We start from the raw sequence: 21,730 nt of genomic DNA on the forward strand, positions 1-21,730 counted from the left end.
AGCTGGGTGGGGTCCCCATCAAAATTGCATTCCAGTGTCACTTAATTTAGTCCACTGGGGAGAGGAGGAATACAGGCACGCAAAGAGGGCACCTTGTGGGTGTCCAAGAAAGAGTGTCTCTGGGGTGGACGGCGGTCCTCACAGCCAGTGCTGGGGCTGTCTGAGGGGCTCGCAGTGGGTCTCATTGGTCCCCAGTAGACCCAGAGCTCCAGGAGCAGCGTCGCGATGCGTTTTTGTTAGCAGCAGCAGCCAGAGCAGTGCTAAGTCTGTCCGATTCAACAAAGCTACTTCCCATGTGAATGTAGATGTGCCCCAAGAGTCAATGGTCCTAACCATGCTGGGTGAGGATGTGTCTGAAGACCAGATACCTTACGATTGATTCCCATCTTGTAATGTGAACAAAAGGACCGTGGGAGGATACCACAGAGGTGGAGGCTTAGGTTGATATGTGTTACTGGTTACCTTCCGTTCCTTGTGGTGGGTTCATACGTATTTAAAAATTACTTAAATTCTTACTTAAACAACAACAACAATCCTGCCATTTTGGATAAGGTTGAATGAATCTGCAGATGAGTCTAAATGTACTCATCTGCAGAAAGGTGAGCAAAACTTGAATTCAGTGAATCAGGATTTGGGGCCCAGTAGCATCCTTTTGGCTCCTATCTGGTTCTTTCCTCAGAACATCCCAAGTTAACTACACATTAGGATTCCAACAGCCCAGTCTTTAGAGCTTTTGCTGCTCCAGGGTGTTACTGTGTCTGCCTTCAGCTGCTTCTTTTTTCTTTTTTTTAAAAAAAATATTTACTGTATATTTATTTGAGCGAGAATGAGGGAGAGAGCATGCGAGCAGGAGAGGGGGCAGAGGGAGAGAGTCAAGCAGGCTCCACACTCCGCGCAGAGCCCAACATGGGGCTTGATCCCACGACCCTGGGATCTTGACCCCATCAGAAATCAAGTGTCAGTCGCTCTACCAGCCGAGCCCCCCAGGTGCTCCTCTAAGGTTCCGTGATCCTGGCCTGGCAGGCCGAGAAGAGCATCTTCCCCAAGAGCAGAAGGGCCTGCAAGAGCCCAGTTTGGAGAATAAAAGGAAAGTGTGCCTGGCCCCTGCCCTCCAGGATGTGCAGTTGAGAAGATGAGAAATACTTGGGGTGATTACTGCCTAACACTTAAAGGAGCCATGAAACTGAAAGCAAATCTCTGTCCTCACAGTAAATGAGCCACTTGTCAGGGCAGTTATCTGTGGTCCAAACCCAAGACGCGACGGAAATCACACATCTCTTCCCAGCAAAGAAAAAACTGAAAAGGTTCTTTCTTCGTGTACTAATGGTGGGTGCATTGCCTCTTCACAAACGAAGGACAAAGATTCTTTGATTCAAACGGCACAATCACCCAGTGTTGGGTACCCTGGCTGAACTGGACTCCCCAGGAAGACACAAGAGAACGTGGCTTCTGTAATAAAGTCAGTTAAGAGGAGAAAAAATAACACGATAAAGAAGTAGAAAGCAACAAAAGCTGATTTGTGGGTGAGGGGACCGAGCGCTGCAGACCTCCCTGTGCAGCCCTGGGGTCCGAGGTGGCCGAAATCCTAGGGCTCCACTTCCTAGTGGCCCCTTTTCTGGAGGCGGACAGGCTGGTATTCACTAGCTGAGGGCTGCAATACAATTCTACCTGACCGTGCAATCAGATCACTAAACCTGTGCGCCTCCTTCAGCCCGGGAGTGCCCCCTCCACGCGGCCTCGGTGAGGAAGAGCAAGGAAGCCAAACCAGTGTAGGTTACTGGGGACCTTTGCTAGGGTGTTCATGGAGTAGCTGGGTTTCAAACCACAAACTATAATGGTATTGGCCCAGTTACATTTCCTTGTTCTCCATTGAAGAGAAAAGCGGCTTATTTGCTGGCTTAATTTTACATTTGAAGTCTGAAGTGTAGCCAAGGCATGTGAAGGTATCTTTTTGAGGTATACTCCTCTCTCCCTGGTTCCTCATTCAGAACACACAGGATTTGTCTGGATAATAGTGGGGGAACAACTGCCAGACCCACTTTGGGGTTTGGATGCACAACAAGAATGTAATAGAAAAAGAAGATAATTTATTTTAGGGTAGAGATTTCACATTTTTCAACCTACACATTAAAAAAAACCCCAAAAAACTGGAGCAAAATATGCCAAAGTATTAACAGATGCTTTTGATGAGGTTATAGGTGATTCTCATCCCCACCCCCCATATTGAACTCTTCACTATGGAAACCTTTAAGCACACACAAAAAGTGAGGAAAATACACACAGAACTCCCCATGATACCTCCTAGCTTCAACAACTATCAATTTACGGCCAATCCCATTTCCAATATAGCCTCTTCTGCATTCCTACCCCCATCCCTGTTACTTTAAAGTAATTCTCGGACATGATAATCAGAGAATCAGATGTGTTTACCAGCGTCACATAAAACACTCATTTTGAGGATGGGAATTAAATTCCATTTTTCAGATTGGTGTAGACCACCACCATCAGATTTTCTTTTTAGTTCCCTCCACCCTTTAAACTTTTCAGGTCTTTCAAAGTCCCTCTTGTGGAAGATGTTTTCATAAAAATTTAGGGGGGCACCTGGGTGGCTCAGTCAGTTAAGCATCCCACTTTGGCTCAGGTCATGATCTCCTGGTTTGTGAGTTCGAGCCCCACATAACGCTCTGTGCTGACGGCTCGGAGCCTGGAGCCGGCTTGGGATTCTGCATCTCTCCATCTCTCGGCCTCTCCGCTGCTCATGCTCTGTGTCTCTCTGTCTCTCAATAATAAATAAACGTTAAAAAAGATTTAAAAATTAAAAAAATAAATATTTAGGATGGGGGAGTCCTATTGCACGATAATTATTAGTAAATAGTAAAAATATTTACATGTTTAATTATACCTCACCTTATTCCAGAAAGGACTTCAAGCCATTTAAAAACCAAAATCAAGGTAGCAGCGGTTTAACATGCCATAAAAGAAGGAAGAGAGATAAGGATGGGACAAAAGTGACCAGAAATAAAAGTAAATGTATAGCATGATAAAAAGGACCTTAAATATGGACCAGAGTTCGATTTTTAAAGATTGATAAGGGAACCCTGTTAATTGTATGACTCATAGTTGGCTGAATGTTTAAGGGACTTAATGAGATTAAAAGGTAAAATATAGTGAAAGATAGGAATTTCTGCCTGGGTTCTTGATAAATAGAAACTGTCACAAGGGTTTATGTTTCTTATAGTGAGTTTTGCAAATCAATACGGAGAGATGAACACTTCAGTTTGTTAAGCAATGTGAGAACCATTCAAACACGAACCTTGAACCTCACTCAGAGTTGCAGAATGATGTCCTGTCACCTTTCACCCGTTAAAATGTTTTGTTGTTTAATCAACCCTTTGTTGGCCAGGTTTGCGATATCCAGATGGCTTCAAATTTTCTGGTGGCGGCTGGACAGCATGTATCAAAAACTTTTAAGACTGGATAAACTTTAATCTAGGGACTCCACTTCTAGAAATGTAAGGAAATAATTATGGGTATTTGAAAATATTCATCTACACAGGAATGTTCCTTGAAGCGTTTGCTGACGAGAGTGAAAAATTAGAAATAACCCAACGTTGGACAGCACCCGGTTTGACCAGGTATCTGCAGGACCTTGCAATTAGGAAACCAGTAACAATCCCAGCTTTTTAAGAGGTTACAACTGCCACGCCTACCACGTCTAGAATCACTTGTGGGATGACTTCCTTCCCACGGAACTACAGCTTCTTAAAGTACAGCAAACCTCACACCTTGCAGAGAGGGAAATTAGGAAACCATGTACTTCTCACTCCCATTTTCTCTTTCACTGTCAAAAACAGGTGTGAGACCAAGAGAGTCTGGGAATCTAAAACAGGGCCTATTAAACCTCAAATTAGTTCTTCTTCGTGAAGAAAAGAGTAACCTGTGCCTCCCAGAAAGAAAAACGTTTGTGTGTTAATACAGAAAATAACCCATCGGGACAAAATGTACTGAACACTCTCAAATCTGTCCCTACTCCCTGAGCTTAGCCCGAAGCGGAGCTGCAGAAACAAGGGTCAGATCCGTTTATTGGGGCCCTACTTTGCACTCGGGCACCGTCCTGGACCCGCATCGGGCCTGCCAGGGTTTCTCCGCACAGTTTACCACACCCCCAGGGTCTCTCAGTCCAGCTGCTGGAAAGGGTTTTCGAGCTTGTGGTGCAGGCCCGGAGCTCAGATTACTCCGAGCAAAGCGGAGAAAGCGGGAAAGCCTGCGTACGGAGGCGTGGCGCTGCTGTCCCCCACCTGGCAGCAGACGCGTGGGGCTCAGATCCCAGCATCCGGGAGCAGCCCGAGGGCGGGGAGGGGCTCCTGCACCCACACCTGCATCGGCTCCCGAACCAACACTCTCATCTGCACCCGCACCAATACCCTTATCTGCACCCGTACAGGCACCCGCACCAACACTCTCACCTGCACAGACACCCGCACTGTTACACCTGCACCCACACAGGCACCCGCACAGGCACCCGCACCTGCACCCTCACCCGCACAGGTACTTACACCTACACCCGCACAGGCACCCCCGCACCTGCACAGGGGGGCGCAGGCACTTTCGGAGCCCAACAAACTCCCCGGCGCGTGCGAGCACTATTGGGGAGGAAGAGGCCGCGCCGCGGAACTGAGGTGTTTTGTACGTTGGTTGTTGTTCCTCCCTCTCCTGAAAAGAAAACCAGCAGCGCGCCGGGAGGCTGGGACCGGGCCGGGGGCTCGGGACGCTCCGGCCGGCCGGCGCCCCAGCCGCGTTTACCAGAACAGCTCCTCGCCTCTCGCCCGCTTCCTCTCCCGGCCACAGGTGGCTCTCTGCTCTTCCAGCTGCTGCGGGCACCTCTGACGTCAGCGCTGCCTCCGGCACAAGCGTGTGCGTCACAGAAGCGCCCGGCCTGGACATCTACTTCAGTAGAAAATCTCTCCCTTTTCGCAGGGTGTCAGGATGGCCGAGTGGTCTAAGGCGCCAGACTCAAGCTCCGCTTCCCCGCGCTGGGGATTCTGGTCTCCGAATGGAGGCGTGGGTTCGAATCCCACTTCTGACACATCGTTTTTCTCCTCCTGTAATTTTCTACGCAAGGGCATCGACTTGAGAATTATGCATGGAGCTCTCAGAGACATACAGTATTAAAAATTGACTTAAAATTTTCTCACAGAGGCCGTTAAAACACCGAAAATAGCGAAGGCGAAAGTATCGCGATACTTCTTGAAAGCCGAGTGATTTGGGAGCGGAGACCGCCAGACGTTGCAGCCGCTGAGGCATCGCGATATAGCGGGAACCCGCGAGATTTGGTCCGCGTAGCTGCCGGCGCTGCGGCGCGGGGAGGAGGGCGGTGATGGTGGGTGTGTGTCCTCTTACCCGGTCCCACACCCGGCGCTGCCCGGCGCGCGAGGCCCGTGGACTGCCGCCCGTGCAGCCGCACACGGGTGCTTCGTGCTGCCCTGCGCTTTCCAGTCGTGGAGCTAGTCTCACGGGTGGACGACGCGTGCGCCCGCGGTCAGGGCTGTGTGCCCTCGGTGCCCTGGGCGCCGCGGCAGCCACACCGCCGTCCCCACCGCGCTCCTGCATCCCCACTCTGTCCGTACTTGCTCGCGTGCCTGCACCTGTGTTCCCGCGGAAACGCGGTCACCGCGCACACTCCCGCGTCCCACTTCACGGACTGCGTGTGAAGTCCGCCCCCTCACGATCGGGGTGCTGCGGGTCTCTGCGTGGCACGGACCCGTCCTGCTGCCTCTACCATCCGTCCAACAAGTGTTTAATGAATGCCTACTGTGTGCCAGGGGATGCAGCCCTGGTTGGGCCAGTGAAAATACAACATAGGATGGGACAGGGTGGGATAGGATGGGTGGGGCTAGGATAGGATAGCATAGGGTAGGGTTGGTAGGGTAGGGTGGGTGGAGCGGGGTAGGGTAGGGTTAGGTAGAGTGCGATAGGATAGGGTAGAGTAGGGTGGGGTAGGACAGGAGAAGATAATTTAGAAATAATAAAATTAATTTCTGCCCTTGTGCTTATATTACAGTTAAATAACTTTTGGTTTTGCCTCAGGAACACATTCCAGCCTTGCCTTATCACTCAGGATAAGAAGTAAGTCCTGAATGTTGAGGTTAAATGTTTAATGCCAGGTCTAGAGGATTCATGTCTGAATGGCCATGTGTGTTCCTGTCATTGTGACCACTCATGACTGGACTCATCACATTGATTTTATGCTCATCAGTCAAAATGTGAGAGGCGGTGCAGGTGTAAAGAAAGCTGTTTTTGTGCAACAATAGGATTCCCAGGACATGCTCATCATGGACAGGATCCAGCGTTCCCATTTGGAGGGCCATGTTCTGAATGCACATAGCGGGAACCACATGGTTCAAGTACTACAAGACAGGCTCACTCCCTGCAGTATGAAATCAACTGTGGTCAAGAGAAATAGGTAATGAAATATAAAAGCTTAAGGGGGGGGGGGAATGAAACTAATTCTGGCAAGGTGTCTCCTGATTAAATACATACACATACAGCACATCATGTATCTTACGCACGTATAACCACTGCCCTCATAAAATTATTTTTTGCAGGAGGAGACAAATGGATTTCTAAAGACTTTGGAAGAATTTGTAACTTCTGATAGAAAAGTGGGTGACTTAGAAAAGGACGGGAAGATAATGTGAGGGGGAGGAGATAGTAGCTGGAAATCTCTAGAAGGAAAAAAAATGATGCTGTTCTCATAAATGACTTTTTATATGCCTAGTATATTGGATCTTAAAAGTTTGATTTTAGTATGATTGCGTGCACCTTCACAGAGCTGCTGGGTGAGTGTGTCTACTGGGTTCCAGGTGTAGACATGAGAAGAAGGAGTAGAGAAAGCCCTTCTTCTAGTTTCAGATCTAAACCATGCTCTTTAGTCTGCATTTGCCAGCCACAAGTTGGTATTTTGTTTCTGCCTTTGGTGTATACCCCCTGTTTCCAAATTGTTAAAAGACTGTGTTCTTAAAAGAAGGTAAAATTGTAACTCTCATCCAAATAAAAAGGAGTATGTGTCAGTGTAACAACCAGTAAGAAAATTTGAAGTACTACATATTTATAAGCAATCTGGAATGCTGAAGTAAATTTATGAATAGATTTACTTTTTTTTACCTGTCAGTTTCTAGGGCAATGATCTCCTGCATTCCACTGGACGCGATTCATTTGCATTTCTGTGAATGAAAATCATTTGCACTGTTAGCAGTTTGCTACAACTGGAAGAGTTGTAAGGTAGCTGCAAATATATGACAATCTCTGTTATGGACTGAATGTTTGTGCCCCTCCAAAATCCCTATGTTGAAACCCTACCCCCTAACGTCATGGCATTAGGAGGTGGGATCTGTGGAGGTAATTAGGATTAAGATGTCATAAGGGTAGAACCCTCCAGAATGGGATTAGGGTCTTGGTAAAGAATCCTGAGAAACCTGCTTCCTCACTGTGCTCTTCAGCCATGCGTGGACACAATGGAAAGACTGCCTTCCAAACACAGGAAGGGGCCCTCACCAGAACCCAGCCTCTCGGACCACCCTGATGTGGGACTTTACACCTTCTGGAACCAGAAGATACAAACTTTGGTTAGACAGACCACCTGGTTTGTGACATTTTGCTACAGGAGCCTTGCTAAGACAGGTGTTCTACTCAAGTATCTTGAAAACTTTGTCTCCTCCATTTCAAACTCCTTTCAAAACAGAACACATCCTTCCTTAGCTCGCTAGTACACTCACGTGGAATTGGGTTTTACAGCTGCATTTATTAAAGTGGAAATAGGCATTTATTCACCACATCTCAGCAAGCACCTCCAATTTGCAATAACTCTGTAGACAACCAATGTAATTATTTTTAAGATTTTATTTTTAAGGAATCTCTACATCCATTTTGGGGCTTGAATTTTACAACCCCAAGATCAAGAATCTCATTTTCTACCAACCGAGCCAGCCAGGCACCCCAATGTCCTTCTTTTTTGTATGCAATAATAGATGTTTACTGAGCAATTCTACAAAATTTACATTATGTTACATGCAAGTGCTTTATATATGTTTTTCAGGTAGCTTTGTTTCCATTTACACAAGGTAGCCATGTTGTCAGGTGCCCTAGGAAGACCCCAAGCCCAGAGGCCTCTGCCCAGCTGGTCCCAGGGATGTTGCCGGAGGATCCGGGTCTTGTCGCAACAAATAATTTAAGGACAGACCAGACACAATAGTTGAACGATGCAAGTAGGAATGTTTATTAAACTGAGCACACCCTCAAGATGTCAGAGCGGGTGAGCTCAAGGAAAGCCGTATGCCTCAGGCTGGGGTTTTGATCTCTTACTGACAGTTGTTGGCTGGGGGGTGGAGTATTTATTACTGGGGGAGGGGGTTTGGGGGCAGCTTTCCCCACCTGTTCTCCCTTAGTCGGTCAGGGTTTGCACCTCCTTTGTCTTGGGTGCGTCTGGTTTGATCTGGCTTCTTGTGGATTTGTTGTGGGGTGCTGCCAGACCAGTCTTGGACTTCCCCACAGCCGGGCACCACTACCCCTTGGCTGGCCTCCAGGCACCCTGTTAGAGCCTAACCTATTGCCTACTCTAACAGTGAAAACAAAGAAAAGGAGAACGGGAGGAGAAATGACTAGGACTTTCATCTAATTCAATCATTCAAGGTTTGAAGTCTTTTTTAATTACTTAGTTAATTTTTGAGAGAGAGAAAGCATGAATCAGGGAGGGGCAGAGGGAGAGAGAGAATCCCGAGCAGGCCCCGCACTGTCAGAGCAGAGCCCAACTCAGGGCTCGAACCCACAAACCATGAAATCATGACTAAGCCCAAGTAGGAAGCTCAACTGACAGAGCCACCCAGGCGCTTGAAGTATTAGCTCCACACTAGATGAACTTGGGCTAACAATTTCCTCCATGAAACTTCTGTTTCTCGATTCCTTCCCTCCTGTCCCCTTCCTTTTTCTGCCAGACCCCTGTTAACTCTGGAATCCTGGACACCTCTTGCATACTTCACCTCCTCAAAACTATCTTCCCCAACAAGAAAAATGAAGAGCAGATTAAATAAAGGAAAGGAGATTCAAAATTCCTTGCAAAGGAATGGGTATGGAGGAGGATGTGGTTTCTTATCCAGAATCCGTCTTATATGCCTGGATCTACTCTACTCCCTGTGATGTTCCAGTTTCTGATTCTTGCACGGAATGAGAATTATTCTCAGAAAAGCTTTCACAAAACTTAAAGAATCTCCCACTTGTCATACCCCTCCGTTTGCAAAGTAAAATGGCATTTAATCTACGAGGTAGGACACAGGGAATGCCTGTTAAATGTCTTTTCTTCAGAAACCTCCAAAGAGCCCCCTCCTCCCAATGTTAATGTGACTCCTTGAGAAAACATAAGATAAACTCCTTGAGACAAGGAACCCAGGATGCAGTTGTACTACAGTGTGATGAGTGCTGGAGGAGCTCGAAGAGAAAGCTTTCTTGAAGTGCTGTGTAAGTGAAGACCTCAGTATAAGGCAGGGAAAGCCTGAAAAGGATCTCAGGGAGTCCGATTTTAGCAGAGGGAACAACATGTACAAAGGCCCAGAGGGACCCAGAGTACTTCAAAATGGTATTTGTGAAGTGTTTGCTGCAAGGATGTGGTGGGGAAAAAAGTTGGGGAGATTAACAGGGACCAAATCATAAAAGAAATCTCTACACCCACTGTGGGGCTCAAACTCACAACCCCGAGATCAAGAGTCCCACTCTCTACTGACCAAGCCAGCCAGGTGCTCCCAGAAGGCTTAATTTTGTAGTCTGGACTTTGCAATACTGAGGATCTCAGTCTCCATGCTGGGGCTGGGTGGGGTCATCTATGTCTATAGTCTGTTATCAGTTGAAAGAATCTGAAAGTGGAATTAGAAGTAAAGTAAGTATGTAGTTCCTGAGCTGGAGAAACGTGTTAGAGAGCAGAGTTTGATCTGGACAGCTCAAGGAAGATGTCCTTACATGTTATGAAGGGAATGGGTATAAGATGGATATTCCTTCCTTTCAGATCAAGACATTATCATCAGGAAAGGGATCAGAATAAAGCATGGGTTTGAACGGCAGCAAAATATACTTTTTTTGGCATAAGGATTACTTTGAGAAATAGCAGACACAGGAGAAGCCCAGAAAAGAGTACAAGTTACCCTTTTGTAAGGATGTCTTGCTCTCTGTGAAGAAGAGAAGGTCGACCCCGAGTCACAAGAAACAAGAAGGCACTAACAAACCTTACTCCTGTTCATACCTTTCCTGGTTAGCTCCCACACCTGGTCTCCCTTGCACGCTCTTTGTTCTGTCTTTAGCTGAAGGTGAGATTCCAGCCTGAATTCTCAGCCACCTCTGAGAGTCACTCATTTTTCCCTAGGTCTCTCCCACGTGTACGTGAGATATACACATTAATAAACTTGTGTTTCCCCCTCCTTAATCTGTCCTTAATCTGTTTTACCGGGACGCCAGCCAAGAAGTTAGAAGGGTCGAGGGAAAATTGTGTTTTCCTCCCTTACAAGCGTCAAAATTCTACACGAGCGTTTTCTGGGTGTGTCATCCACTGATTCATGTACTGGACACTAGGGGAAGCAATGAACATTTATTCAGGTTTCAGAGCCCACGCGAGCCTGGAGAGGGTGTGGAATACGAGATAGACCATCAAGGTGTCAGACTGCAGAACCCGCCCATCGTGGGGCTGGGACAGCACGGCGTCTGGGCACAACTGGAGATTTCTGGCAATAAGCTAAGGTTCTCCCAGCTTCCTGCCTTATTTCCAGCATCAGGGTGCATGCCTCTTCCCAGCACAAAAAAGGGGGTCTGCAGGCGCTCTGGGCCGTGTTGGTGGGAGAAGCAAACAACCCTGAAAGGACGGGCGCACGGTTGACAGCTGCGAGGCCTGGGGGCGCTCTGGGTGCAGCAAACGCAGACTACGGCACCACCGAGAGCGGGAGGCCGCCCGCGTCCTAGAGAGCCCTCCGAACCTCTAGGTTTTCCCTTGCCGGCTGCTCTAGGACCCACCTCGGCCAGACCCGGGGGCCGCTGATATTTACTTCCGGCTCCGCGGCGCGCGGCCCGGCTTCCGGTGGGAGGGGCTCTGCCGGCTAAAGGGGAGGGGAGCCTGCGCGGAGGGCGCGGCCGGAGGGATGCAGAGGCCGGATTGGGGCCTCGCGGGCGCGCCCTTCCGCTCTGAAAGTCGCGTCCAGGCGGGCCACCGCCCCCTCCTCCAGGCAGGCCGCCCCCCCTACCCTCCAGGAAGACCTTTCCCCCCACTTCTCCAGGCCATCTCCCCCACCCCTCCCGGTAGGCCCCTCCGCCCTGCTCCAGGCCATCTTCCCCCCTCCTCCAGGCAGGCCACCCCCTCCTCTTCCAGGCGAGCTGCTCTCCCCCTGCTCTAGGCAGGCCATCCTCTCCTCCTCCAGGCAGGCCGCCCCCCTACCTTCCAGGCAGGCCACACCCCGTCCTCCAGGCGGGCCACCCCCTCCTGCTCCAGGCGGGCCGCCGTCCGCCCCTCCCCCCCCCCCCCCCCCCCGCTCCAGGCAGGCCACCCCCTCCAGTGGGGCTCCCGAGTCTATCGGTTGTGTCGCACGGAAGACGCGTGAACCCGAGACCTTCCTGTTTCCCCCGGAGAACAGGGGCCCGGAGTTACTTGGAATTACTGATCATCTGTCTTCTGAGCTCCCAGCCTGTTGGGCTGTGACGTCACGGACGTGGGGGGAGGGGGAGGGCCTGGGCCCGGGTCCCCTCGACCCTCCCCACACGGTCCCCGTCGGGGAAGAGAACTGCCCGCCTCCAGCACACCCTGCAGGAACGCGGACGCGGGTGGCCACAGGCTGGCCGACCCCGGACCAAAGCCGTCTGCACCCGGAGGGGCCCCAGCGCTGACCTCCCCCCTCTCCCCTCATTGTAACAGTAAATGTCACACCCGGGGTGGAGATCACAGCCAGGGCCCCCCCGCCTCCGCGCGCTCGCTCTTCACCCCTCTCCCGCCCACCTGTCCTGGGGTGAGCCCACCGTCCGTCCGGCCGCCTCCGGGATGCGGGGCAGCAGCCCCAACTCAGGCGAGCCCGACGCTCCTGGTGGGCCGCGCGGGTCAGCTCCTGCTGCGGGGCGAGCCTAGGGCCCTGCTGGGCAGCAGGAGCGCGTCAGAACCTGAGGGTGTACCTGTGCTGTTGTTGCGTAGACGGGGAGCTCAGCCCCTACACGGAGGTAGGCGTGCAGAGGGTCAGTCCCAAAGCGCAGGTGAGCAAATCCCTGGGGGGTCACAGAGGGAGGGCAGCTAGTTCACGGGGGCAGGAACAGCAAGAATCTCAGTGTGGGGAGTTCCAGCGTGTGGCCCCTCGTCTCTGACAAGCTTTCTTTGCTTAGGACAGCCCCTCTGGAAATGTTTTTGGTAGCATGCAAGTAATTTTAGCATTTATTTTCTAACTATTTCCGCGGTGTTTCCTGAGTTAGCATGTATCTGGCTGGCATCGAGCTCGTCCCGTTCGGAGCGTTTCCTGCTTCCTCGCAGCTGGAAAGAACCTCGAGGGAAATCTCTCAAGGAGAGTGTAACGGGCCCTGTGTGGGGGTGTCTCAGTGCAGCAGATCATGAAATGAAGCCAAGCGCGGCTGGAGCTTTGACCCCAAGTTCCAGAGGAGCCCGTGGGCCTTGTGACCCTGAAGGTGAAGGATGAACATGTGTGGAAACAGAATCCAGCATCGGAAGGAAGGAACCTCATTCAGGCAGTTCTGCTACCAAGAGGCGCCTGGGCCCCGGGAGGCGCTGCACCGGCTCCGCGAGCTGAGCCGCCAGTGGCTGAGCCCAGAAACGCACACCAAGGAGCAGATCCTGGAGCTGCTGGTGCTGGAGCAGTTCCTGACCATCCTGCCCGCGGAGCTCCAGGCCTGGGTGCGGGGACAGCACCCGGAGAGCGGAGAGGAGGCGGTGACCGTACTGTAAGGTCTGGAGCGGGAGCTGGACTGCATGAGGCCGGCCAACAGGTGGGGGAGAATGTGAACTATCCTGGGGGGGGGGGGGGGGGAAGGGCAGGGGGGGTAGTCTCTGCTCTGGGGGAGGCATCTACCCAGCAGTTGCAGGGTGAACAGGTTTCAGTTTTCTCTAGACAAATGCAGGGCTGCTAGCTTCAGGTTTTGTTCTTGTGCTGCCAGTGTTTTCTGGGATTTTTCTCTAACGTCCAAGATTCTTCACTCTAACCAAAGCCCTCCGAAGACAGTCGCAGAGTGCAGCGTTGCTTGGGCAAATACCTAGCTGCCAAAAGGAATACAGAAAGTGACCTTTTCAGCCTAGAAATGAACCTTTCCGTTCCAAGTTCAGCTTTCTGAATAGAGGGTTCTGGTGCCCAGTAATGCCTAGAATGTGTGCAGGGACAGAGGCTCGGATTTGGTGCAGTTAGGAGGGACAGAGTGTGGAGCCAGAGGATCAGTCACACAAACCCTCACTAGGACTTCTACACAGAGAAACCAGGCATGGATGGTGGCTTGCGTTTCTTGCTTTTGTTGTGTTTTTTTTTTTTTTTCTTTTGAAGTTTATTTTGAAAGAGAAAGAGAGCAGCGGAGGGGCAGAAAGAGAGAGAGAGAGAGAGAGAGAGAGAGAGAGGGAGAATCCTAAGCAGGCTCCAAGCCCCACGCTGTCAGCACAGAGCCCATGTGGGGCTCGAACCCATGAACTATGAGATCGTGGACTGAGCTGAAGTCAGATGCTTAAGCCACTGAGCCACCCAGGTGCCCCTGTTTTTATTTTATTTTTTTAAGGTTTACTTATTTATTTTGAGAAAGACAGAGAGAGAGGGAGAGCGAGCATGTGCCAGTGGGGGAAGGGCAGAGAGAGAGGGAGAGAGGATCCCAAGCAGTCTCCTCCCACTCACTGTCAGTGCTGAGCCTGATGTGGGCCTCGAGCCCACGAACTATGACATCATGACCTGAGCTGAAGTCGAGAGTGGGATGCTTAATGGACTGAGCCACCCAGACGCCCCATGTAATTTTTTTTTAATCTAAGTTTTGTAGTTTTCTTCATATAGATGTTGCACATAGTGTATTAGATTTATACTGAAGTATTTCATTATTTTGGTGTCAATGTAAACGGTATTGTGTTTTTAATTTCAAATTCCAGTGGTCGTTGCTGATATACAGGAAAGCAAGTGACCTTCGTTTATGGACCTTGATCTGTCAACCTTGCTATCTATAGTCACCTTTTAGTTCCTGGAGTAGATTTCTTTTTCTTGACTTTCTGAGACTTTGTGTATAGATTATCATGTCCTCTGCGAACAAAGACAGTTTTATTCCTTTCTTCCCAACCTCTATACCTTTAATGTCCTTTTCTTGTCTTGTTGCATTAGTTAGGACGGCATTGAATGGGAGTGTTAACAGGGGACGTCCTTGCCTTCTTCCCTATCTTAGTGGGAAAGCTCCTAGCTTCTCACCATTATTTAGATGGAAGCTCTAGGGTGTTTAAAAATATTAGTTATCGTCCTGAGAAAGTTCCCTTCTCTTCCTAGTTTGCTGAGAGTGGTTATCATGGAAGAGGGTTGGGCTTTTTCAAATGCTTTTTCTGTTCATCTTCTCTAGCCTGTTGGTGTGATCAATTATACTGATTCATCTTCAAATGTTAGACCAGCCTTGTATACCTGGAAGGAAGCCTATTTGGTGATGGTGTACAATTCTTTTTATACACTAATGGGTTTGGTTTGCTGGTATTTTGTTGAGAATTTTTGCATTTGTGTTCACGAAAGACATTGTAGTTTTCCTTTCTATAATGTCTTCATCCGATTGTGGTATTAGGGTGATGCTAGCCTCTTGGAATGAATTAGGAAGTATACCCTCTGCTTCTGTCTTCTGGAGGAGAGTATGGGGAATTGGTACCATTTATTCCTAAAACTTTTGCTAGAATTCACCAGTGAAACTGTCTGGGCCTAGTGCTTTCTTTTTGGAAGGTTATTAATTATTGATTCACTTTCTTTAATAGTTATAGGCCTGTTCAGGTGATCTTTCTCCTCGTGTGAGGTTAGGTGGATTGTGTCCTGGGATTGGATCAGGCTTCTGGTTCCTCCCATCCTGGGAGTTCATTCCCTGCGATCTCCTTCCTATGTTTTGGCCACGGGATCCTTCTGCAGCCCATATACCTAGCTGCTTTCAGGTTCCACTGTTCAAGTCCAGTCCTTTGAGACGCAACCCAGGAGCTCCTCCACACGAGGCGGCAGCGGGGGGGCCGGGGTGGGGGGTACCTGCGGAGCAAGCTGAGGGCAGTGGGAGTGTCCTCGGCTGCAAGCATGTGCCAGCTGCAGGGTTCCAACTGGTTCTGTTCCTCATCGTTGTTCAGTAGAGCTGCGGCATACAATGCAGAGTTTAGTGGGTTAAGTCGTGTATTAACAATTCCCAACTGAGTGTCCGACTCTTGATTTCGGCTCAGGTCATGATCCCAGGGTCATGGAATCGAGCCCCTCATCAGGCTCTGTGCTGAGTGTGGAGCCTGCTTAAGATTCTCTCATTCCCTCTGCCCCCTCCCCCGCTTGAGCTCTCTCAAAAGCCTAAAACATTACAAATAATCCCAGTGTGGGGGTGCCTGGCTCCCTCAGGTGGTAGAACACATGACTCTTGACCTCGAGGTCATGAGTTCACGCGCCATGTCGGTGTAGAATCTACTTAAAAAAATGCACTCGATTGTTCTTACAATAATCATGTAGTAAATAAAAATACATTAAAAAAAATCTCAGTGTAAACATCAACAAGTCAGTCTCTTGTCCAGGCAAATTATTTGCATTATCACGAATCCTGCTTTGATGTTCTTGCTGACTACATGGTCACGCGCTCCCTCTCTTTCATTCTGCTGTTTGTTGACATTGCTACTTTCTTCACCCTTTTCCAACCTGACAACCAAGCACAAGCTTCAGGGGAAGACGGTTGAAAGCAAACTTGCTAAATTTTCTCACAACTCAAGAGAATAGCTCTCTTTTAATCTAAACCAGCTCCTTTTTCCAAGTTCTCTATTTCTGTCAGTGATGTTCTTGGTCCTCCAGGCTCCCAACCCAGAGGCTTTCCTTAACTCAGTTCAGTCCAACAGATGTCTGTTCAACTTTGTTGAATGTTTGAGACCCTGTGCTTCAGGAGAGGGTGATCATGACTGCGTCCCTGCCCTCCTAGCCCTGATTTGCAGTCAGACTGGCATGGGATGCCAGCTATGAATTTTCGTCACAGATCAGCAAAATGGTTAAGTGGCAAAAATAAGTCAACAAATAGTGGGTTAAGAATCTAAGATCTTCAGTGGCTTCAAGTTTGGAGCTATTGCAAAGACTACCACTAGGAATATCCGTTTGGTGTGCATGTATATGCACCTCTGGCTGTGCACCTGATGGTGGGAGGGCTGGTCCCTGATTATAGTAGTACTTGTTGAATAATCTTCCAAAATGGTTCTATTACCAGCAGATGGTTCTACTTTCTCTACAGCCTTATCACTACTCAGTTTTGTCAATCTTTTTACCTTTAGCCACTCCCATGGGTATCTAGTATTATCTCTTTATAGTTATCATACATGTTTTCTTGATGACTAATGAGGATGAGCACATTTTCATGTATCTACTGGACCTTTGGATGTCTCTTCTTGTAGCATGTGTATCTGGCTCTTTTGCCCATTTTTTCTGTTAGATTATTTGTCCACAGCTTTTTTAAGTGTCATATACATCATTTAATTCTTTAGTTTGTCTCTAAAAACTGTAAGGGCTGATAAGTTTTTATTAGTCTGTCTTATTATTTTTTCTAAGAGTAAGATTTCCAGTTTCTAAACCTGTTTGGACAGTAGCCAGGTCAAAGGAGAGAGTTTTATGTTCTGGGTCTTCTGGGCTCTCAGGAAAATCCCAAGAAATGCCTGTACAAGAGCTGTGTTCAGCACAGTGACCTCAGGGCTTGGGGGGGGGGGGTGGGAAGAGGCGTGAGGGTACTTGCTCCTGTAGAGAAGAGAGAGTGTTGCCATCTTCGTAGGGGTCACTGCTATCTAAAGACTCTGGCATGTGAACTAGAGGCAGGGAACATTGGTTGTTAGTGTAGAAAAGTAGATAAAAAGCCCTTAGAGCCAGGGACGTCTTCAAGGAAGATAGATTTTTGAAGAAAATGCACTGTAGCTAACCAAGGCTTTGGGAGAGTGGCAAGTGTAATAACAGCACAAAATCACTCTCCTACTCTTTAATCACCCTTCCTGTTCTCAGAGATCACTCTAGCTTTGTCTCTGAACATGATTCCTGTACACGTTGCTGTCAGAGATGAGATGCCCCAGGGACCCAGGCTTCCTCAACAGCTGTCTCATCTTCCCCATGTTACAGAAACGAGTCTACTTTTGACCCTACTCATTTTGTGATTTGTGTATGTCCAAGAGTTTGAACCTAGGAAAGACCAAAAGCAAGGATTTCCAGCCATAAGGTGCAAGAAGGGGTAGTTCCATCTCCAAAGGAAAAGTTGAGAAAAGAGGCTGATTTGGGAAAATATGATCACTGGGTTTTGAACAGGGAGAAGGAAACGGAATGTCCTAGTGAAACTGAGCTTTTGACCTCTGCCAAAGTACAAAACTTGAGCTTAAGCAACATTAGGGCTATATGTGAATATATAGGCAAGAAAGATTAAGCTGTAAGATTTGCAAGCCAGTCAAGTCAACGTAAAGAGAAGGGTAGTGGGGTACGGGCTGCCAGAACACAGCAAGAGACAAGAGACATAAAAGGGAAACCAGTCCTCTGGTTAGAAGCAGGACAGTCACTTCCTGGGAGCTTGTACATCTCATCTGGTCCTTGTAGCCAGCGGGTCAGTAAGTTCTACCCGACTCCCTTCAAATGTTTACACTCATCTCTGCCTCCTTTGATCTTGAATCACCACCTCCTTGGAGCCCTCCTACATTGTTCATGTGGCCTTGGAACCAGTGTCCCTGTCTCCAGCCCTACCCCCATCCACCTGTTGTGTGGGGGTCCATCTTCCACACCATCACCACAGCGACGGTCGTAAAACCCAGAGCCAATATCATGTACCACCTCAGCATCTGCCGACGGCTCGAGACTCTTCATGTCCAGCCTCCTCTTCCAGCCTCGTTGCCTTTCCCTTTCCTACTCAGTCTGTACATCTGAGGTCCCAAAGGACCATTTCCAGAATGCCCTGGTAACTGTGCATACGTTCCATCTGGAAGGCTCTTATGTCCCATGTCTAACCATCCGTACTCATGTTTTAAGACAGCCCAATCAGACTGTGCTTCATGGAGCTTTGCGGTCGATTGTCTCAGAGTCAGATCCCTCAAGGGCTCTAACCCTCCCCTTCGTCAGAGCACCCGCCATATCGCGTTGCACCTGCATACTTACCTGTGTGTCTCGTCCCTCCCAGAGCATCTTCTTGTTTCCTCAGGTACACAGCAAGGAACAGTGCAGCCTTGGTGCAAGCCACTATTCAGGTGTAATACAAATAATTGTGGCATCCTAAAAATCAAGAGAGTTTCTAGAAATATCGAGTAACATTCTTAATCTTTTCTAACGTTTTGCTTACAGCACCAGGCGGGTCGTGTGAGGATTCAGCTAACTGCTGGGTGGTGTTGGACAAACACACACCAGGGCACCAGAGAGTGAATCCCTCCTTACATTGTGTACCCTAAGTGCCTCACTTGCCTCACCCCTGCTCTGATCCTGATATGAGTTGAATTTCTGAAGGATGAATGAGAGCTGAGAAAGCAGAGAAAACAAATATGGAAAGGCACGGTCGAGGGGGTTGCGATGCTTTCCTGAAACTGGAGGTCTCTGAATGTGACTAGAAAGGGGGGGAGGGGCGGAGAGTCAGAGATGAAGCACCAGAGAGGCTGAGTAAGGGCTGAGCTGGGGGTGCCCGGCTGCTCAGTCGGGAGAGCATGCGACTCTTGATCTGCAGGTGTGAGTTCAGGCCCCACGTTGGGCCCAGAGCTTCCTGAAAGAAGAATTGCATTGTAAGGGCCAAGCTAGAGTCTTGTCAGCCAGCAAAGCAGGCTGGAGATAGGATGGCAATTGATATTCTGTGTCTGACTTGGTAGTGACAGGTAGAGCTTGTGGCAAACACAAAAAGACATGCTCCATTCACGATCAACGTCACCCCCCCCCCCCAAGAAAAGACAAACAGAAAAAGAAAAAGCACCCACTGGTGTGTGGGCCAGAGCTTCCCTGAAGCCTTCCACAATTATGTTCCTGGTGTTCGCCGTCGGTGCCTCTGAAGGCCGGTCACCGGGGACCCTTGAGGTTTTATACGAAGTCCTCAATTGCGTCCTTTCCTCTCCCTGACGTGTTCTCATGTCTAAGAAGGTTTGCACAATCATGGAAGCTTTACCACTCTCATTGTGTTCACAGCGGCCTCTCCGTGTTGTGGATTTGCTCATGTCAAACACACAGGAGCATGCATGTGCCTCGTGAGCCGGTGTCTAGAGAGCGCCGTTCTGTCCTCACAGTCGTCACAGTCCCGGCCCCCGGGGGGGGGGGGGGGGGGCATCATGACCCTGCCCACACGGGACGATTTGTTACCACAGTAACAGATTATTAAGCGCACAGTACTTGTTAATGTAACTATTCTGTTCTATATAAAACTATGATACGGTGTTGAATTTCTCAAGGTTACCTCTCTCCAGGAGATACAGTCAATGTGCTCAACTTCTTTGTGAAATGACCTTTTTTCACTTTTTTCACTTTACTGCGCTTCTTTTATTTATTTATTTTTTAATCTTTATTTTTGAGGGAGTGGGAGTGGGGGAGGGGCAGAGGGACAGGGAGAAACAGAATCCCATGCAGGCTGCATGCTGTCGGCACAGAGCCTGCCACGGGGCTCAAACCCACAAACCGTGAGAAATGACCTGGGCTGAAGTCGGACGGAGGCTCCAGTGACTGAGCCACCCAGGCTCCCCGGGCTGCTGCTTTTAAAAGAAGCTAAGAGGGGCGCCTGGGCGGTTCAGTCGGTTGGGCGCCGACTTTGGCTCAGGTCATGATCTCGCGGTCCATGAGTTCGAGCCCCGTGTCGGGCTCTGTGCTGACAGCTCAGAGCCCGGAGCCTGTTTCAGATTCTGTGTCTCCCTGTCTCTCTGACCTTCCCCCATTCATGCTCTGTCTCTCTCTCTCTCTGTCTCAAAAAACGAATAAACGTTAAAAAAAAAATTTAAAAGAAGCTAAGAAATATGAATCTCGCTTCCAAAAGGGAATCAACTTTTAATTAAAAGGAAACTGCAGAGCCAGTCACATGAAACAAAACACTTTGTTTCTTCAAGCAGTAAATCGGCCGCCTCTGTGCTAACATTCAGAGCATTGCCACCTTCTCGTCTGTTTATTTGGGGCATGTTTTGGTTGTCACAGTGACTGGGCTGTGCCACTTAGGTTTCGTGGGTGGGGTCCAGAAATTCTTCACGTTACGGTATCTTATCTGCCACGTATTGTGTACTGTACCGGCAGTTGTACACAGGAAGAATTTTTCCACCCAAAAGGCTACCTCTGGTCCCTTTGGAAAACACTGAAGTAAAGAGTGGGCGTATTTCCAACGCAGGGAGACAAAGGTTTGCTCCTTAAACTAAGGTCAAGTTACAAGTAAGCTTAACTGTGCTCTCTTCTTTACCAAAAGTGACGCAGTGCTTTTAATGCCACATAGTGGGACGAATCCATTAGAGACGGACACGACAGACACCACGAGGCTGACGTGGCCCCGATGCCGTGGTGGCTGTGTAAGTAAACCCGAGTGTAAGCCCGTCGGTGCCTCCTCACTTTGCTGCTGCTCTGGTCCGCGGCCCTCCTCAGCTGCTGGGGGCCTTCCTGGCTGCCTCCGGCCTCGTGCCGCCTGAGTCAATCCAGTTGTGCTTCAATAAAGTCTTAAAATGTTTAATACGCCTCCGTTTGTCCATTGTCCGGCGCGAAGAGAAGATCACATGTGTTCTGCACCTGAAATGCAGACCCGTTGTGTCTGCAGAGAGATCACGGCTTGTGACAAGTGTGGAAAGTCACAGCCTCGGTGCTGGTTGTTGTCCATCGTGGGAGTGTGGTCAGTCAGCCGTCACTGACGCTGGTTTTCTCTTCGATGAAACTCAAGCTGAAATGAATTTACTGAGGCAGCTGTTCACTTGTTTTCCAGGCAAAGCCGCCTCCTGGTTTCACCCCCGCGTTTTCAGACGGCACAGCTCCTGGTGTTAGACTTCGGCTGCACGCCCCCCCCCCCCCCCCCCCGCAGCGGTGAAACTAAAGGTGGTCTGGACACACTCCAAACTCATACACCACACGCAGCGTTGCTTAGAGCCCGTCGTCCTGTCACCCCTGCGAGCCTTTCCTGGGGTCCCCCACGGCCAGGCCCCGTGCTCCGCTGGCCTGGGGACAGAGAAGCATGTGGACACGGACAAATGGGGGAGGGTGAGTCTCTTCGCTCTGCCTGCTGGCGTGTGGGGACCGTGTGCAAGTCCTCCGGGAGACCGCTGCAGAAATAGCCCTCCTGCACTCCCCGCCTGTTGTGCGTGTCTGTGCACGAGGGTGCAAGATGCCGCTGTCAGTCTCTCACACACACCCTGACCCGCAAGCCCCTTCTGCACCCTCCGGTCTCCCCCATAGCACCCTGTGGATGTTACCGTCATAAGTTCCCTGGGCTCTGTTCCTCTGTAGGTTAACGTCCTTGAAGAAGGAATCATGTCTTTCATTCATCTGCAAATTCTCAGCGCTGAGCATATGACCCAGAAAATGGTACCGATACACGTTCACGT

The 21,730-nt window shown here is 49.5% G+C and overlaps 4 long non-coding RNA genes and 1 other non-coding gene across 7 annotated transcripts; 3 read left to right on the forward strand and 2 right to left on the reverse strand.

Annotated features, from left to right (window-relative positions):
* The first annotated feature begins 4,731 nt into the window (after nt 1-4,731).
* On the forward strand, nt 4,732-8,042 carry LOC132666259 (uncharacterized). 2 transcript variants are annotated; one of them, XR_014137678.1, is made up of 3 exons: nt 4,732-6,126; nt 6,312-6,463; nt 7,172-8,042. It is a non-coding gene; the product is annotated as an uncharacterized LOC132666259 (long non-coding RNA). The 2 variants fall into 2 exon arrangements; XR_009604581.3 differs by having other exon boundaries at nt 7,179-8,042.
* Nucleotides 4,981-5,086, forward strand: TRNAL-CAA (transfer RNA leucine (anticodon CAA)). Its single transcript has 2 exons — nt 4,981-5,018; nt 5,041-5,086. It is a non-coding gene; the product is annotated as a tRNA-Leu (tRNA).
* Nucleotides 8,043-8,251: 209 nt separating the features above from the next.
* On the reverse strand, nt 8,252-12,110 carry LOC132666264 (uncharacterized). Its single transcript, XR_013555447.2, has 3 exons — nt 12,020-12,110; nt 11,675-11,827; nt 8,252-10,888 (listed from the first exon to the last, which is right to left on the reverse strand). It is a non-coding gene; the product is annotated as an uncharacterized LOC132666264 (long non-coding RNA).
* LOC132666258 (uncharacterized) lies at nt 12,091-20,868 on the forward strand. 2 transcript variants are annotated; one of them, XR_013555446.2, is made up of 3 exons: nt 12,091-12,267; nt 12,481-13,008; nt 20,611-20,868. It is a non-coding gene; the product is annotated as an uncharacterized LOC132666258 (long non-coding RNA). The 2 variants fall into 2 exon arrangements; XR_013555445.2 differs by having other exon boundaries at nt 12,091-13,008.
* Nucleotides 12,454-20,545, reverse strand: LOC144616307 (uncharacterized). Its single transcript, XR_013555448.2, has 2 exons — nt 20,451-20,545; nt 12,454-13,030 (listed from the first exon to the last, which is right to left on the reverse strand). It is a non-coding gene; the product is annotated as an uncharacterized LOC144616307 (long non-coding RNA).
* Nucleotides 20,869-21,730: the final 862 nt, after the last annotated feature.

Source organism: Panthera onca, chromosome B2 (genome assembly GCF_046562875.1).
Source record: "Panthera onca isolate mPanOnc1 chromosome B2, mPanOnc1 haplotype 2, whole genome shotgun sequence".
In the NCBI taxonomy this organism is placed as follows: domain Eukaryota; kingdom Metazoa; phylum Chordata; class Mammalia; order Carnivora; family Felidae; genus Panthera; species Panthera onca.